The sequence below is a fragment of the Diadema antillarum genome, unplaced genomic scaffold (genome assembly GCF_040938485.1).
Source record: "Diadema antillarum isolate AM-2024a unplaced genomic scaffold, OU_Dant_1.0 seq00000183_RagTag, whole genome shotgun sequence".
Taxonomy (NCBI): Eukaryota; Metazoa; Echinodermata; class Echinoidea; order Diadematoida; family Diadematidae; genus Diadema; species Diadema antillarum.
The window spans coordinates 1105911-1125576 of record NW_027271250.1 but is presented as its reverse complement, the minus strand read 5'-3'; positions in this window follow the sequence as shown (position 1 = coordinate 1125576).

Below are 19666 nucleotides of genomic sequence, written 5' to 3'. Positions count from 1 at the left end.
TGATTACTTTAACTGAAAGTCTATACGGTATACAGGGCTTCCTTGAAAAGCACAGGTCTGGGTGGTCTGCTGGATATCAGCAGAACTGAACGGAATGACCCTGTTAAAAGATGTTTTGAATAAACGAATAACTATAATTCACCGTAGTGAGATTTATACAAGCATTTGTATTTATTGTCATGATTCATGTAACTTACTATAAATCCATGGTGCTTGCCTGCAGATCCACTTGACAGCAAAGCTGGTATTTGGCAACATCAATAGAAAGTTTTTAAATAAGAAATAATTCAACGCAAAATATCAAAATGGTGCCCATCCCTACGAGTTATAACGGATCATTGTGGTCACTACGATCTATATATACACAAGTTCATTCTTTGTTTGAATAAGTAATGTTTGCTGAATTCCATAACATTACGTCCTACGAGTAAAGTGCTTTATCAACTGAGGGAAAAAAAAAGATTATTAAAGGTTATTTATACCATTTTGCACATGAGCCAACTCCGCATTGACTTTTTTTTCGAGATGGAGAAAGAGCCGCTTTCGCAAACATGCCCAGCGCATAATATTGAACTACGTATTTGAAACCCCTAATGTATAGCGAGCTGTTCAGCTTACATGACTTTCCACCTATTCTATGCTTCCCCGTTGCAGAGAATTGGCGATCTATACGCATCTTTTTGCGCGTTTTGAAGCGGCGTTTAATATCAAACTGAGTCGGGTAGTCTAGCGGATATAGACCACATATAGGGTGAATCATGCACATTATGGTAAAAGCACCATACTTGGTACACATGTACATGATGCCAATCCAAGTCATTTCTGATATGGAAGCCACTCTGATTCTGCCTGTGGCGGCCGTGGCGGCCATTTTTCAAAATGGCCGCCATGTGATATAGCAATGCTGTGTATTTTGGAAACTATAAGTCCGATTGTCGTGATTCTTGTACCAAAGTATAGGTTTTGAGGGTCAAGGATTCCAATAGAATAATTTTTGAGAGGATAAAACCATGGCAACCTACTTATTGGCGGCCATTTTGAAAAAATATGGCCACCATGCTAGATATAACATATCCTTAAAATGTATGGACAAAGGGTCATGACTCTGGTACCAACTTATATGTTTTTGGGGTCAAGGATTCTGATAAATTCAACTGTAAGTGAATATGAATCGTTTCATCCTACGTTTTGGCGGCCATTTTAATAAATATGGCTGCCATACAACAGATAATGAATATTGTATATCTTCGAACTCAAAAGATATATAATCCCTATTCAAGTGTAAAAGTATAGTTTTTGGGTGAAGGTTTTCAATATAATGATGTTTTAGCAAAGTGAATAGGTTCATCACATCCTTTGTTTTGGCGGCCATTTAATAAATATGGCCTCCCTCCAGTTAAACATGGCTGCCGCTCTACATTCTATTCATATATCTTTAAAACCAATGGATGCATCTTCATGATTCTGGAACAAAAATATGTTTTTGAGATTCATTTATTTAAATGGATACATCTTTTCGTGTATACAACCATCGCATCCTATGTTTTGGCTGCCATTTTAAAACATGGCCACCGCAATATATACTTTACTGTACGTCTTTGAAACTAATTGGGGTCAATGATTTTAAACAAGCATTTGTTGATGAATAGAACTAACACATTTCGTTTTCATGTCCATTTTGATAAATATGACTGCTGCACTACATAGAGTATGCACACACACTCACACACACACACATTATATACAGTGTGGCCTAGAATTCACGGAAACGCGAGTTTTCGCAAATATCTGCACATTTGCATTACTTTGATGCCAAAATGAATGACATAGAGTTGTAGAGAATTTATCTAGAAGAAGAATGACACCAAAATCCCTCGATTTGATTGAGTAGTTTTCATTCTACAGATGTTTTTGTAAAGACGGGTCGAGCGTAAATTTCTTAGCTCAATTCAACAAATTTCAGCATCGAACAAAAGCCACTGCCTTGGGAGACTAACAAAGAATCGAGGCCGCACATCACAATGTGGAATGTTTGAATAGGATTATTGTCGAAAATAGACCTTCAATATTGTTGAGTAGTCTCCGTTGCTGAGCTTTGATAAAATAAAGTAAGAAATTAATGATTAACAAAAACATGTCTAGAAAGAAAAGTACTCAACCAAATTGGACAATTTCGTTTTGGTTTTGAAAAAATATTCGTTTCCATTTTCTGAGGGGCCAACCTGTAGTGTATATATTATATATACACCCTCATTTGCCATATGTATTGTCCCATTGACAAGAATCGTTCACCTATTATTGGTAAATGAACCTCCTATGTTGTTGCGGCGTTTAGTTCTTTATTGTTCATTGATTGTTGTTGATTGACCATACCTCTATCACATTCACTATTCAAGTAGGTATTGAACATCACATAAGTACAATTGTTGCATACCTAGAATACTAAAGATAATTATGTTGAATATCAAAGGTAGAATAAAATGGTGAGAATGGAATAGAAGACTTTCCCCCCAATTTTGGATGCATAGACAGGAGAGTACAATTAGTGTACTGTCATAGTTTCCAGCCACAAAGACATGATAATTGCAGTCTTATAAGACCTACTGATTTCAGTTCTTGATCATTACTTCATAGTATGACCCTTGTCAAAACAGTTACACAACATTATAAGAAATCATATGAAGGAATCGAATTAGCTCTGACAATCCAAAACAATTATTGTTCCTGATCATCCATTGATGAGCGGTGATGAACGTGAATGCATATATAGATGCAGGTGCGCTTTAGAGAACTTCTTCAGTATTTCTACTGGTGCCGGTAAGTAAGATCGATTTACTGAATATTTTATTCTGCAATTTTATCTTCAAATAATTATGAACCTAAAATTTGTATTTCTTTGAGGTTTTCCTTAAATTCATAAATTAGCATAATTTTTCTTGTAAAGTGTAGTTTATATTTTGCTAGTAGACTCATGTGGAGCTGCAAATGACAATTAGATGTAAACCTATAAAGATGTATTGTATAATACCTATTATATTTGCCGGAGAGATGATGAACTACAACACCTAACCGCCTTAGGAGTTCCGCTCCGGATTTGGATAAGGTTTACTCCCTAGCCTTTGATTAACCAAAAAACTGCCCGCAAGGCAGCGGGAGACTCGTGTAGGGCGGGGACGTCTCTCTACCCGTACAGGACCAGAAGGACCTGCCCACTGCAACTATTTACTTTATCGTTTGATGTATGAGATTCAGTGTAGTTATAAGTATCAGAACAGCCTGGTCAATCATGGATTTTATAGACATACATGTAGTGTGTTTACATTTGATGTAAGTGACCCAAGAAGTTTTAGAAGTTTTCTCACACTTAGTGTCATGTTTCCAAAGAAAACAGATATACCATATTGGTTGGAAACTATGATTTTCATTCCATAGTCCAGGGACCAGAGAAAGCGAGAGTCTATATTTCTAGAAAATGTATAATCTTCATCAAAATGTACTTCAGACATGAAATTGTGAAGATCATGTTTTTCACATACACTCCATACACTGTACACACAGAAATCCTATAAAGGAAGTTGAGCATGTTTTCCAAAATGCTTACAAAGTTAAATATGCCCAGATGTTCCACATTAGAATACTTAAAATGAGTGAACAAGTAATTGTTGACCCCTAAAACAAACGTTTACACCAGAATCAATCCACAATGGGCATCCCGCTTTCATAACACTCGTACGCTTTTTATTAAATGGCCGTCAAAACAAAGGATGTGATGAACCTATTCACTTTGCTAAAACATCATTATATTGAAAACCTTCACCCAAAAACTATACTTTTACACTTGAATCATGATTATATATCTTTTGAGTTCGAAGATATGCAATATTCATTATCTGTTGTATGACAGCCATATTTATTAAAATGGCCGCCAAAACGTAGGATGAAACGATTCATATTCACTTACAGTTGAATTTATCTGAACCCTTGACCCCCAAAACATATAAGTTGGTACCAGAGTCATGACCCTTTGTCCATACGTTTTAAGGATATGTTATATCTAGCACGGTGGCCATATTTTTTCAAAATGGCCGCCAATAAGTAGGTTGCCATGGTTTTATCCTCTCAAAAATTATTTTATTGGAATCCTTGACCCTCAAAACTTATACTTTGGTACAAGAATCACGACAATCGGACTTTTAGTTTCCAAAATACACAGCATTGCTATATCACATGGCGGCCATATTGAAAAATGGCCGCCACGGCCGCCAAAGGGAGAATCAGAGTGGCTTCCATATCAGAAATGACTTGTATTGGCATCATGTACATGTGTACCAAGTATGGTGCTTTTACCATAAAGTGCATGATTTTTTCTATATCCGCTGGACTAGGGAGGCAACTGTGCTTTTCACCAACCAAGTTTCAAAATTTCAGCACAAACGCGCCCCAAGTTCCCCCTAATGAGGTTAATGAAGAGAAGCAGTAGGAGGTTGGAAAAGGAAAGAAGGGGGAGGAAAGGAAGAGAGAGAGAGAGAGTTTAGGAAGAGGAGAATATCTATCTCCTCCGAGACCATTTTTATAAGCAAAATTTAAAACCTCCCTTGTGTACGGTACTTGTCATTCCGACAGTCGTGAAAGCATGCAGATTAAAGTGTGCGAAAGAAGTATACTGCACATCCAATGATGTATCTAGCTTCCTTCCGCACTCACCAAAATGCCACATAGCCTTTCCTGGCCTTGTTCGCAGCTGTATAGGACCTAGTATGTGGTTTAACAGCTAACAACTTCATGATGAATGGGACTATGAACATAAACATTTCGAAGTATCTGCTTTGAATAATGCATAAATAGTTTGTATTATGCATAAATGTACACGTACATATTATGCCGAATTTCACAGAAAACTGGGTAAATATGTTGTAGATGACCATCTGCTGATCGATGAACACTAGATAATTATAGCCTAACTAGCGAAAGTACAAGTCATTCATCGTCCTGAAAACTGGTTCTTTATAACCTCAACTTTATTGTCGCTAACCTCCCATCCAAGTAACTGATTTCAACCCCAGCTCTGACAAAAGACTGTGACATCATCACTCATGGTACTTTATTTGTACACAGTCCATTTTACGCTTTGTAAGCCTAAAAGGGAATTATGATCCCAATGTTTGGATTTATAAGTGCAAACTGTACGTCTGTAGGATTGCTAATCCCATACCATAGGCCTACTTGTAATAACTTCAGCTCAGAGGGATGAATTGTAAAAGTCATCCAATGTGTAGATAGAAAAATCCGTCTGTCCGGAAGAGTCTATTGTCATTATTTTATATACTTTATCGGCTCTCCTCCGGAGGAGATTCCCTTAAGCCAGACGCAGCTAGTCTACCCCGAACATATTATTTACGAATATCCCCGACGACCAGATACAGACCGATCTTTCGGTCAATCCAATGTGTTGCTATGAACTCGTAGTGCTGTTAGATAGGCCCTATCTTTATCTGCTTCCACTTTTTTTAACGAATACCTGAGGCAACGGATGTGTAGGAGCTGGAAGACACTCACACAACGAAGGCAAATGATCGGTTTTCCAGTCAATTATTATGACCTATGTGCGTCCCCGTGTACGCGACTAGACATCTACATCGATCATTGATATCGATTCTCCACGGCTGGTCATGGATATAGTGTTCATCCGTGGCAGTGCTATACAGCGTGTCTCGACGCGATTTATAGGAGCATGCAAGAGCAGCCGCGTGTGTTTCACACTGCGAATGCCGCAGTCATAATGTACTTATTTACGTGTGTATAGATGATGCAGCTGTTTCACAGAGTGTGTGCACTTGAGGCTAGCTATCTCGTGCATGATTCTTAGATTCAATTTAACAAACCAAGTCGAACTTACCATTGATTTTTCAGGGAGATGTGCATGGACATTGGGGCACAGGTCATCGTTGCTCATACATCAATGAGAACATGACATCCGGGATGACATCGGATCGCGGCTCGCGCGCAGACGACAAAAGCGCTGTATGACCACTGTTTATGACCAGTCCATCACGCCAATAGAGGGCGTGTTATGTATAATGAATAGAAGTTGCATGTTTTCTTTAATGCATTCAAACCCGAGATCATAGTTGTGAAGTTAAGACATAGTATTTACTTAACGAGCTGATAATCCTGAGATGCGAAAGCATGGTATCAAAGTATGATGAAATTACGTCTTTCCGTACCATCACGTTATACATGAATCATCTTAGTAGTAATAATGATTACACTATTGATTCGTACCTATTTTCTTTCCATTTTTCTTTTCTTTTTTCTTTTGATCTATGAAAGGAAAAATCTGGGCATAGCAAGACACGATTGCCGTGATGTTTGAAACTGGCTTTTTTCCATGGCAAATATATTTGACGACTTTACTACCTCACTCGATGACTCTATAGGCAGCACTGAATTACTTCTTCCTCTTTATTCTATTTTGATGTGCATCCCTCTTAAAAGTGAAAAATTGAGCAAAGAAAATGGGATTCCAATTCCCTCTTAAAAGAATAAAATAACCGTATGCATTTGATATAGTGTGAAGAGGTGTGCGGTCACGGAAGATATTATGTACGGTGAGTAGTGCAGTAATTATCAGAAACTCGACTTTTGTTGCAAGAAAAAAAAATAGAACCTGTGGCGGCTACTCCAAAATGAAAGAAGAGTAACTTTGAAAGGCAGTTCTTTAGGATTACGATGTTATAATCCTAGCACTTCTTGACAGAAAAGTTTGAATTGAATTGAATTGAATTGAATTGAATTGAATTGAATTGAATTGAATTGAATTGAATTGAATTGAAATGAATTGAATTGAATTGAATTGAATTGAATTGAATTGAATTGAATTGAATTGAATTAAAAAGTGAGACATTGTTGGCCGCGCGCTCTTTTACCATTTACAGATCCAGTCACCAGAGTGGCAGACTACGATGCAAATGTTGTCTCGTACTCTTGTCAAAAAGGAAATAACACGTGAAAGTTCATAATCTGCTTAATTTCAAGGCGATGACATTTTCTTCCAATCTGCATATGGTGTTACAATCAATATCATTGCCTACGGAAATCATGTTAAACTTTAAGACCATCAAACTTACTTTCGAATTGCTGGAAGTAAATGTTACCATTCTTTTGTTCTGATTATGTTATGCGGATGAGAGCCTGCTTAAACAGTGGGGTGAATGGGGGGGGGGGGGGGGCAGTCCCCATACTTTGGAAACAGAAAAACAAGCAACGACAAAGGAGTTGAAAGTTTTTAAAATCTACCCCTCCTTTCTGCCAGAAAAAAAAAAACAACACACACACACACACACCGACAAACCCTCACTAAAAGAAAAGAACTGATTCCTCCATCCAATAGCACATACCAGCTAGGAATTAAAGAAAAGCCAGAAACATAACAAATAAGTAAATAAATGAATAAATGAATGAATTAATTAATAACACTTAATGAATAAATAAATAAACAAATAAATAAATAAATAAATAAAACATTAAAAGTTATCGTAAGGAATCGCCTTGGAGTTTTATTGTTGTTATTGAAAAATCCTTCAGGTACATATGCAGTTACAATCATCGCGTCATGATAAACGCTGGAGTCCACGCGCACGCCTGAAAAACGTCATCGAAATGATTGCAAACCCTACGCGCCTTGGCATTGTTGCGTCTGCTTTATCCGCGCGTCTGGTTGCAATAACGTTTCCTGAGTGCCGGGCGCCTAGTATGAGTTTTGATCATAATAGTTTAGTTTTAGTAACTGTTCGGACGAAGTCAAATGTTTTGGCATTGTACGTGGTAAGTTAGATATCATCAGCTGTTCGGATCTATCAAAATGGAAGCATTGATCATTCTTTTCATGATCTTGGGACCTGCACAGAAGGTCTCGGTACAGTCAAGCACAACGAAGGTTCGTTTCAATGCACATTACGAGAAAAGTTTGTATCGTTGTTTATCTCATTCTTACTCCTTTCGCGTTATTTCGGTATGAATAGACTGGCGGGTACCCAGCTCATGAAGTCATGGAGTCCTAGGCAGAAAAATATGCAGGCTTACCCTAGTTTCATTCTTTCTACCTAACTTATATGGCACCTATATACAAATGTAGTGCATGCATGGAACATCAGACGTATTTCGGATATTGTTGGTCGATATTTTCTCATGATAATATTCAACGTTAGACCAGCTTTTCCTTCCATCACGTGACAACTGACTTGAGAAATACACCAACAACATGTAAACTTTATTTCTTTGTTTCCAATGTATTTTCTTTATCCCTTATTTTCATCCATCAGAATAGACCCCCTAAGGGTGGATATGAAATCTTCTGTACAGAGGAGCGAAAGAAAAAGGTAAAATTTTTTATTCTTATCGTTATTTATCGTGTAGCCATGCACTAGCCAACCAGATGGATGTCTCCTGTTCTCTAAACAGCATGTATAGAAAACAAATTCCAGAGCAGAGTTTTGTGTCAACAAGTTTATGTAAATAATACCCAACTATATATCATTAAAGTTTCCATTAATGTAAGATTGTCTATAAGACTGTCTTGCTTACTTGTTTATTTTTCTAAAAATCTAAGTTGATATTATTGTAATATTGTATCCATGTTTGGTTGAAACGTATGTGATTCAAATATCCTTCAAATATTATGTACTCATGTAAGCGTTATGTATATTGCTTTGTTTTACTTTATGTGGAAATAAATCATTTGAATTGAAATGCGTAAGTCGAATAATATGAGTGATATCCGAGTAATGAAATTGTTGTGATGCCTAATTATACACCAGACATAGAGGATGTAATCGTAAATGCAACGTAGTGAAGAAGGTGATAACCCTGACCTAACTACCTTTTTTTATACTCACAAACTCACGCATCACTGATGCTTGATTTTGATGCAAAAGACACCAGATCTCTAAAGCAATTCACTGAATACCACTTTAGAGACGATATAATTTCATCATCTCATTTTAATTCATGGCAATATTTCATAATTTGGTATCAGGAGTATAGTAAAAAAAAAAGATTAATTTTATGTTTTATCGCGATCAGTGAAACCTGGTTAAAGGAATCATCACGTTCTTTGCTGTGTAGATATTTTCCAGTGACGGTTTTACACTCTTTACTAACAACACGGCCGTTAAAGAAAAGGGTGGTAGAGTTGGGCATCCACTCAGAACTTGAATTATGATCTCCTAGATGAATTGAAATAATAATAAATACGTATAACTTTTCATGTTCCCAAGCAATAAGCACCTGCTGTCAAGAATCTCTGAACCAAAAAAACTTTGTAAACTTGAAGGATTCTAAGGTTTCACCAGCATCGTCGACATCTTCCAGTCTACCAGCAGCAGACACCAATATTGCCCGTCGCGATCGCGACTCATCATGTGAGTGGGCCAAGATATCTCCTGCACCCCAGCCTGACAGCGATGGTTCAACTGTACTTGGATCAATTGGGCTTTTAACCACTACAAAGACAAGGACAAAATACCCATGGAAGGTTGGTTTTCCAAATGTGTTTTCTTGTGTTTTCTTACCTATACGTCAAAGTTTTTTATTTATTCATTTTCTTGTTCTCTCTGCTTTCAACATAGTTTGACTGATTCTAAGAAAGAAAAAAATAAAGCTCTTTCCGGAATTAGTATTTTGTTTTTTGTTTTTGTTTTGTTTTGTTTTTTACTTGGATTCCATTATTCCACGGGATATATTTATGCATGCATCGGGTGGTAAATGTAGGAATAACTGTCAAGTTTGATGAATATCCTTTAAATTATGATGAATATAGATGAAACGCATATTGAGATTTTCACCGTTTTTGCATGATACTAAATAAATGAATGTTGCTGACTCACATTACTATTTCATGATTACCACATTAATGGTCATAAGTTTCTTTTGACTGATCATGAAGTTCTGTTTTCTGTTTGGAAACATGAAACATAATCACCATCGCATTACAATTTCTTCTTCCTCGTCATCTTATTGTTCTCACTACAGATTAAACCACCCAAGGGTGGCTATGAAATCTTCTGTGTGCAAAAAGACTATGTGACTGATGAGGTAACGTGATGTTTCAAAATGCATTACATGCATGCTGCATTGTTGTGTTCAGCACTACGCCAGAAGGCTACGGCTGTATTTGTGTGTGTGTGTGTGTGTGTGTGTGTGTTCTGATGTTTTGTACTAAGTATTAGCTTTAGAATATAATATAGCAGGTTATATAGATGAAGGATATAAGGTGTGTAATATCTATACTTCTGCATTTTTGGTAAAATGTGTGTGTTATATTTTTGGGCAATATATTCATATTTTATTGTGATTTCTGATGTGGATGTTTATGTACGACAGCTCAATGTGTTATGTAATATGTCTCTGCAATGTATTTTATTTATTTTTTTTTAAATTTTGTCAAATAAACAATTTTAATAACAATGATAATAATGATATCAACTCTCATCTGTGTTGGTCTTAATGTTTGCCCGTTCTCACGATTCACCTTCTCCTTCTCTCCTATCTCTTTTTCCTTTAAAGATAATAACGATAATGATAATGATAATAATGATAATGATAATAATTATGTCTTATTTATCCAGGGTAGCCTCTTCAGTGTTGTCACTGTTCTACCAGAGGACCCTACCAATTTTATTACCCTAGCATTGCCAGGCACCCATTTTACACCTGGGTCGAGAGGGACGTGGTGGTTAAAAACATCTTGTCCAATTAAAGGTCCAGTTTACCTTTGGGAGTAGTGATTTCAAAAAATTTCAAGATATCACATTTGATGCTTATGTGCAGGTCTGTTGTATCACAAAACATGCTACCATATGAAATTTTTGCAATGAAGCCTGAAATATGACGAGATATCAGTGTTTTTCTCAATAAACCGTAACTGTAGACGGTTTTATCCGGAAACATTTTAATTATAACTATTGTTCTCATTTTGTGTATTTAACAACACTTAACATCGATTATATATATGGATTCAAATTTTTACAGTGGTTGTTTCTAGCCCTAACTCACATTTTAGGACTATTTTGAAGCACTTATACTGGGTTTTTGTTTCATCTGCAAATGGTAAATTATGCCTTTAAGGGCGTAAGCACTGGTCGGGAATCGAACTCGGGTCCTCCGATTAGGAGTTGGGAGTCTTATCCACTATGCCACTGCACTCCACATTTTTGATACGAGTATCAATCAACAGTTAACGTTGTAATGCATTATTTTCTTTCAGGAGGATGAGTGCGAGACGGAGTCTAATCTCAAAATTGTCGAGTATGCTCTCGTATGTCCAGTCAGTGTCGACACCTCAGCCACTCCTCGATATTGGACCAACACCTGTTTGGACTATTCCATATTTTGTGTGGAAAAGAAGAAGACGCAGAATGGCCAGACCAATGTAATCATTATTACTAAGTTACCATTGATATACGATTTTAGTCGAGTTCGTTACTTTCAAGAATTCTCGATGACAAAGTTAACAGAAAAGTTTAGGAGATCAACAAGTAAACTAAGAAATTTCAAAGTTAAACTATCTGAAGAGGATACAGTTAACGTAAATAAGAATCCTTTTACTCTTGGATAGTTCCCGATATTCTTTGAATACCTTTTTTTTTCAGAATCTACCATAACGCTGTCACATCTGTCTGAACATTTACTTTTCAAGATGCTTCCAAACTACCATGTATACCTTGTGATTCTTCTTGCTCTCTCTCTTTCTCTATTTCTCTCCCCTTTCCTCGTAATTCCAAGTGGCAGTCTTTCCATAGTGAGGGTAAAAATTCTGGAGAGATTGCTAACGCTTGGAATCCAGGAGAAGAACACACGGTACCTATGGTATCCAACAAGACAGAAACACCGGGGACTGACACCCCTCAGTTTTGCCTTCATCCCGCTAAACAGAACGGAGACGCGCAGAAGGTGAGTTTTACAACTCCTAATTTGATAATCATAATCAATATGTTTCAATTGCCTATTTGACTTAGACTTAAAAATGCAAATGGTTGTTGTTGTTGTTTTGCAGAGACACTTCAGTACTGTAGCTGTAAAGAAGAAGAGAAGATGTTGAGTTCTACATCCCTTTAAATATGCATTCATAAAAAAATAGACTCCATGTCCTCTTTAACTGTTAATTCCTTTCTCATCATCATAGATTTTCCATCTATGTTTATCGCGCTCCGCACTCTGATACCATGAGACATTGATAGCATGTACTTACAAGTGCAAAAGAGAGTTTAATCTCTTTCCAATATATTCCGCCAGAAAACGCGAAGAGAGCCAGCTTGTGGCCGACGATTTCCAGCGCCAGGCAAACCTGTAGACCCGGAACCAAATTATGACACTGATCAGATGAAAAGTTCCGACGTTCTCAAGGTGAGACTGCAAACGTCTTTAAAAAAAAAAAAAAAAAAAATCTCTGTGATTTTCGTTTATGAAAGTAGTGAATTCATCTAAGTGCCTCTAATTCAGCTCTTTGACAAAGTTACATCATTCAGACATGTTGCCCACATCAGTCCTGTATCGAGATGTCTCTTCAGATTTGCTTCGTTTGTTTTTGTTTGTTTGTTTGTTTGTTTAATTTTCCATCTACGAAAATGGCTGAATAGCCTATATATTCACCTTCACTACTACAGTCTTTCAATGGGGTCCAACTGGATGTCAGTACATTGTATTCATGTTTTCGAACCTACGTGCATGTATTGTCCTTCAATCCTGCGATCACGTTATCACAACATGTCATTATGATTCCTTCGTCGCCATGCACTGCCATGGGATTGTGACGATGTATCCACTATCTATATTCGTTAAGAATGCGACGTTAGAGACAATGTGAAATACAAAGTGATGATAATGATGATTATCATAATGGTAGTTCTAATCAATGACCATGACGGCATGCTTTGCTTGACCTTCTGTCTGTTCGTCTCTTTTCTTTCTCATCAATCGTTCAGGAAGAAAAATCCAGGCGAAAAACTCATCCAACCGACGCAAAGTCTACATCGATTTATTTCATCTCAATACGAACAACACTGAGATATCAATAACTCTAGATATTCTTCTCGATTCCAGGAATAAAGAATGAGTACTTGCTATGTCGTGATTTAAGGTGATAACTTGTTGGTTGAATCAGATCTGCTTTGTTCTTTGCAAGTTACTACAAACTAATCTGTTTCAGTAAGCTTGACAATGACTTTCCCCTGATATGATGTTCCGTGAGAAAACATAAGAAACTTAATTGGTGTTCTCCAGGAATTAATGATGTATTATGTCAAAATTTCAAACCTTTGAAATTACAGTTTAAACAACATCGATAGGAAAAAACACGACTTCTAATTTTCATATAGTCACAGTGAAATGGAATCGAAGATGATATTCAAGAAATTACCAAAATGTGGACAAAGAGACATCGGGGTAGAAAAAAAACTGGTGAGGAAACTACATCAAATCACATAAAATATCATGTTGAACTCCTCTGGTAATAAAGTGACTGAATTATTTTCTACTCCTTGAGAGTTTCTGAATCATGGTTTGTCATGCAAACAAAATTATGGTGTTGGTTTTCAACTTGCAGTTGCTTTAGAGTCTCTTGTGATACTTGTTGATGAGAAAAAAACAACAATGTTAAACTGGTGATTGCTCGCAGACAGAACACAAGACATCTGCACATGACTCTTCCTGCAGTAAAAACAAACAAGCCATTAAAAAAAACTACTTTAAACATCGCCAAAATCGCGATAATTGATGTGAGTATGATTGAGGCAGGAAGTAAACATGATCATATGAAGTCGTTATTAAATGACGTCTCAAAACAAAAATGCACATGCCGGCTGTTGTTGCATAGTTCCTTTGGTTGCATACAAATACAGTAAATGATCGCAAGCGCGAAGGTACAAAATTTCGCACAACATGAAAGATGATAATTATATTCAACGAGACTTCGCTCTGTTAACTTTTCACCGAATACAAAATCTTTTTACCATTACACGAAAAAGACCATTCACGATTTTGTCTCATGCAACAGCTCAGACTTCACCTGCGATGGCGTGGTCCAAGCCATGGCCTGACTATTACAACATTTCTCATGCAGGGGAAAGGCGAAAGGGAAGCTATGATTCGAGATTGATGAAGGCAATCGCCTTTAGATATATGGAGTAATGTACAGCTGTACATGGTTGATGACGTCATCGTGGGTCATCCAAAAACTGCTTGATGATACAGAAGTGTACTTCATAGGGAAATGCCAATTGACTATCAGTCGATCAATCGGATACTATATAGGAGCAATTAATAATTTTTTTCTCATACAATGTATTTTCGACGTAGGTATTTTCCCTCTTCTTAATTTGTCATTCTTAATTTCCAACTACAGTGTATAAATCTTTATACCCCCGCCAAACGAAGTTTGAAGGGGGTATATAGGAATCAGCGGACGGTCGGTCGGGCGGTCGGTCGGGCGGTCGGGCGGTCGGGCGGTCGGGCGGTCGGGCGGTCGGTCGGTCGGTCGGTCCGTTGCAAATCTTGCGTCGCGAACTACTTCCTCAGTTTTCAACCGATTCCCATAAAACTTGGCACAGATGTGTGCCTTGGGTTGTAGATGTGCAAGACGTATTTTTTAACAGTACCCAAAAGTACGTTACCATGGTAACGGCATATTATGGGCAAAAATGGGTACAAATCTTGCGTCGCGAACTACTTCCTCAGTTTTCAACCGATTCCCATAAAACTTGGCACAGATGTGTGCCTTGGGTTGTAGATGTGCAAGACGTATTTTTTGACAGTACCCAAAAGTACGTTGCCATGGTAACGGCATATTATGGGCAAAAATGGGTACAAATCTTGCGTCGCGAACTATACTTCTTCAGTTTTCAACCGATTCCCATAAAACTTGGCACAGATGTGTGCCTTGGGTTGTAGATGTGCAAGACGTATTTTTTGACAGTACCCAAAAGTACGTTGCCGTGGTAACGGCATATTATGGGCAAAAATGGGTACAAATCTTGCGTCGCGAACTCCTCCCACAGTTTTTGATCAATTTTTATGAAATTAGGTACAGATGTTCATCTGAATATGTTAATGTGCAAGACACATATTTCCGCAGTGGCAAAAAGTGCGTTGCCATGGTAACGGCATGTTATTGGTAAAATATAGGGCAAAATGCTTCATGGCAAAACTGCTTCATCAGTGTTCTTCCAATTCTCATGGAATTCATATTGAATGTTTGTCTTAGGATATAGGTCAGCATGACACATTTCTTGACAGTGACAAAAAGTATGTTGCCATGGTAACAGCTCACATATTATGAGCCAAAATGATGGAAAATTTTGTGTTGCAAACTACTTCCTCAGTTTTTGCCCAATTTCCATGAAACTTGGTACAGATGTGTGCCTTTGGTTGTAGATGTGCAAGACGCATTTTTCGACAGTACCCGAAAGTACGTTGCCATGGTAACGGCATATTAATGGCAGAAGATCAAGGAAAGATCTTGCGGATTTAACTACTTCCTCAGTTTTTTGACCAAAGCTTATGAAATGTTGTTTTGACCAAAGCTTATGAAATGCTGTTTGGCGGGGGTATAACCAGTCGCTGTAGCGACATTTCTAGTTTATATAAGAATTCACCTCAAGTTAAAATCTGGGAAAGAATATTCATTACGTCATCACAGTTTAAGAAATGAAGAAACCCTCTTGGGACAATTTCGAGGAGAACTCAGACAACGCAGCAATAATCTATCCAATCGAAACTCTTCACATCAGTTTTGTCTGATCGAGATAGAACCCAAAGCCCCAAACTCCAACGTGGGAGGTCTGCACAATTTTTTTCCTATTTTACTTTTTCCTTCCTTTCAATGTCGCAGACTCTCACCCCTTTTGCTTCTGTCTTTTTCTCGTTCTTCCTCTGTTTTTATACGTCTTCACTTTCCCGGTCTCTTTCCCTTTCCACTTCCCCTCTGTTGCTCTGCCCATCTTATCTCTCAAAACGTTGTTATTTGTTATCGATACTTGGGTAAAATGTGGTATTTCCTTTCACTTTCCAATCTATTTTTATCCCATCTCCTTCCTCTTCCACACAAAATCGAGCCGTTCATTTTTTTTTTTTTTTGGTCTCAATGCGGCACCGTGTAAGGCAATCTCTATAACCTAAGAACCTATAAGATACGCAAGATATACATGTAAAAACAAGTCACAATCTAGTCTTGTCTAACCTTCTCATCTTGAATGAATGAATGAAATGAAATGAATGAATGAATGAATGAATGAATGATTAATTGATTGATTGATTGCGACTGATTTTATTTCTTAATATCTTTTGCATGCTTGTATAACAAAAGTCAATTGAACAAAGTTGTTGAATACAATATTGTTTAAATCTAACAGATGAAACAGGTGTACGACGTTATTCCATGAAACAAAACGACAAAACGAAGTCACGTCACGAGTACAACACCTACGAGTCATACAGCTTACGAGCTAGACAGTATAAAGTGAACAAGGCCCATGAGATTATACGGTCCACCAGCTGGACACTTTAAGCCCGCCGCACACTATACGACTCACGACCTTACGACTGACAGACTTTGGATCTGAAATAAACAAGCGGTGTTAATTCTGAGGATATTGTGATTTATTTCGGATCCAAAGTCTGTCAGTCGTAAGGTCGTGAGTCGTATAGTGTGCGGTGGGCTTTATAGGCAACTAGAGCCCGCATGAGCTCGACACTAGGCAAACAAGGCCCACGATTCCGACACTATAGGCAAAATGGCCAAGGAGGCTGACATTACATCACAGGGCTTTACCCCGCTTAATGTATACGCAGTGTCGGTCTCGTGAGCATTTTCACTCAGTGCCGGACTCGTCACATGCTCGTGGGCCTTGCTTGCCGAATATCTTGTGGGCCGTATGACTCGTGGATGTCGGGTTCGTGAGATGACCCCGTACTCGTGCGTGGAACATGCACGTACGCCCTAACTGAAATCACTCCGTCACACATGCTTCCTCGCGGCTGCAGACGTTATAGGCGCGGTTTCCCAGCAAGATATCGAAACAATCGGTAGCATCAACAATATTTCCAGAAATCGCAGTGACAACGGCGATGATGAGAATCATTTTGATTCTGCTGTCGTACGGTATTTCACGGTTACTGTTTATTAGCGAGTTTTATTTCAGCGACGCGAACGCTGATACGACCGTAATTAGGCCAAAAAATGGTTTTTCCATTGTCCAACCTGGGAGGCCTTCGTCGTCATAGCGTTCGCATCCCAGACCTAAACGACTGGGGTGATTGTGGTGGTGTTGGTGCCTGAGTATGAATCTAATCCTGTAGAGTTAGACTTCACCTTCAGGGCCTATAAATAAACTTTGTCATGTCTGTCTGTGTGTTGTGATGGATATGCCATGCACATTCCAGATGCTGATTGAAGTTTTTTGTTTCGTTTTTTTTTTTGGGGGGGGGGGGGCATAGCACGAAAGGTCGAAAGCACAATGTCATGACCATCTTCTTTCAAGTGTTAGTCTACCAAAGCAATGAGTCTTGTTTATTATTTTGGCCACGGCTCTGAAAGAGAGACCCGAAGGAATCCCTCTTAATTGTGGTAAACATTATCTAGTGTCTCTTCTATCAAATTTTGAAAATCAAAACCAAAATCAGCTCTGATCAGATGGCAACTTCCGTCATAATATGAGGTGAGACTTTAGATATAATTTAGCAAAGAGAGACAGAGAGAGAGAGAAAAAAAAAAAACTTCCCCAAAAATCCCACTAATTATGTTTTGCTTTCCGGCATAATTTTCAGTTTCACAATACCTTTACACTTATTTGCTAAACATAATTATCAAGTAAATACATGCATTCTCCTCCTCAATTGCTGTGGTTAGTTACTGCAACACAATAATTTGTTTCAAAATAATATGTGATGTCAATTTAAGAAAGGTATTCGTTAGATTGTTATTCAGGTCAGGAGAGCCACTGTGCGAGTCAATTATTTTCCTCGGCCTCTTCTAATAAAAAAATATGCACTTGTCACCAATTACCTGCAATCGAAATATCGAGTCCTGCATGTCATGTTTACACTAATAGTTTAATACATAAATGCAGTAATAAAACCAAATCATTATCATGGCACTCTTGTGCATCGTTTAATCAAAACATGCACACAGAAGGTGATTATTATATTCAACCAATCACGGAAATGAGTGCTCTATCACCTAATTGATCCATGAACGAAAGTAAAAGTTCGTCATATATATCTTCTCTTTCTCTCTCTCCATATCTCACTCTCTCTATCTTCGATCAATGCGCCCCACGCAACAAACACCTTTGGTGGTTCTCGGCCTTCGTTACAATCAGTGCAACGGGAGCGTGCTCTTTGAATGCAGTCTACCAGTCGGTCATTTTGTCACTGGCCTCACAGAACCACACTGAATAACTGAACATTGTTCCCTAAATAAGAAAAGAAGGAGGCAGATATATGATCTGGAGAACCATCGAGTAAGTTTTGGTAAGCATGCTAATATATTATGTGCTACTTCTTGCAAGTGTACAACGCGTAGTAGTTCTCACTTTGCATTTACGTCGAGTGCCCCAGTGTAGCAGCCAGCAAGCAACACACAGCTGCATAGATGCAGAGCAGCGTACAGCGCAGAACTATGGGGTCCAAACGCGCAACCACTCCCGGTTTGGGGAATTTCCCCTACCTAGAGCGCATGCAGCATGCATCAGCTAGTAAAGCCCTCGCTGGGCAACCATGTTGCTATACAATACGAGCTGGACATTGCATGCTACTCATATTCCGCGTCAGGAGCTTTTTGCACAGCAGCATGCAGGCATCAAACTTGCCTATTTCAACTTCAACACCTTTAGCGTTCAGTTTTAAGTGGCCGTAAATTGTCATGGATGGTTATAACTGCAGATTCCGATTTTCATCTTGGTGGTGGTAATTGACCTACCTTGCGAACAGGGCTGTGCAATGTGCTGTGCGTATTCAAGGTTGATACATGATTGTCATTGGATTTCACGCGAGGATGGCCACGCACTCACAAATCATCTTTGCCAGTTTCATCTCTGCTATTTCATTCCCTTTCTTATTATATTATGATAAAGTCAAGAAGTACATTCTGCCCAAAGTTCCAGATATTATAAAAGGAACGAACACAGCCTGAAATCCCCAAACTGACATCGCATGGGGTGATTTTCAAAAGGCCAATTTGGAAAGAGCTTGTTGGTATACCCTCCTCTAGAACAGGAGAATGCAGTGATGTAATGATATTATGTACCCTTAAATAAACAGGAAACCTCTTCATGTCCTTGACAAATATATGGGCATGTAGAAACTGCATTGAATACAGAGCTCTATGAATATGGTATCTCTGTAATTTTCCTTCAGCAAATTATAGCTATTTTTCCTTATTTTACCCCAATACTGAGAGCCAAGTTGAGAAATAGGTGCCTATGTGGTAGACCTACTTGCAGATTTTGAAGTGTTCACATGATCACCATTGTTTGAATTGGGTAGGATGCCTTTCACAACATCCACAACAGCATTGACAATGAATGGTTGTTTGATTTAATGATGATAATGATAATATAAATGATGATCATAATCATGATAATAATAATAACTATAATAATTATTATTATGATAA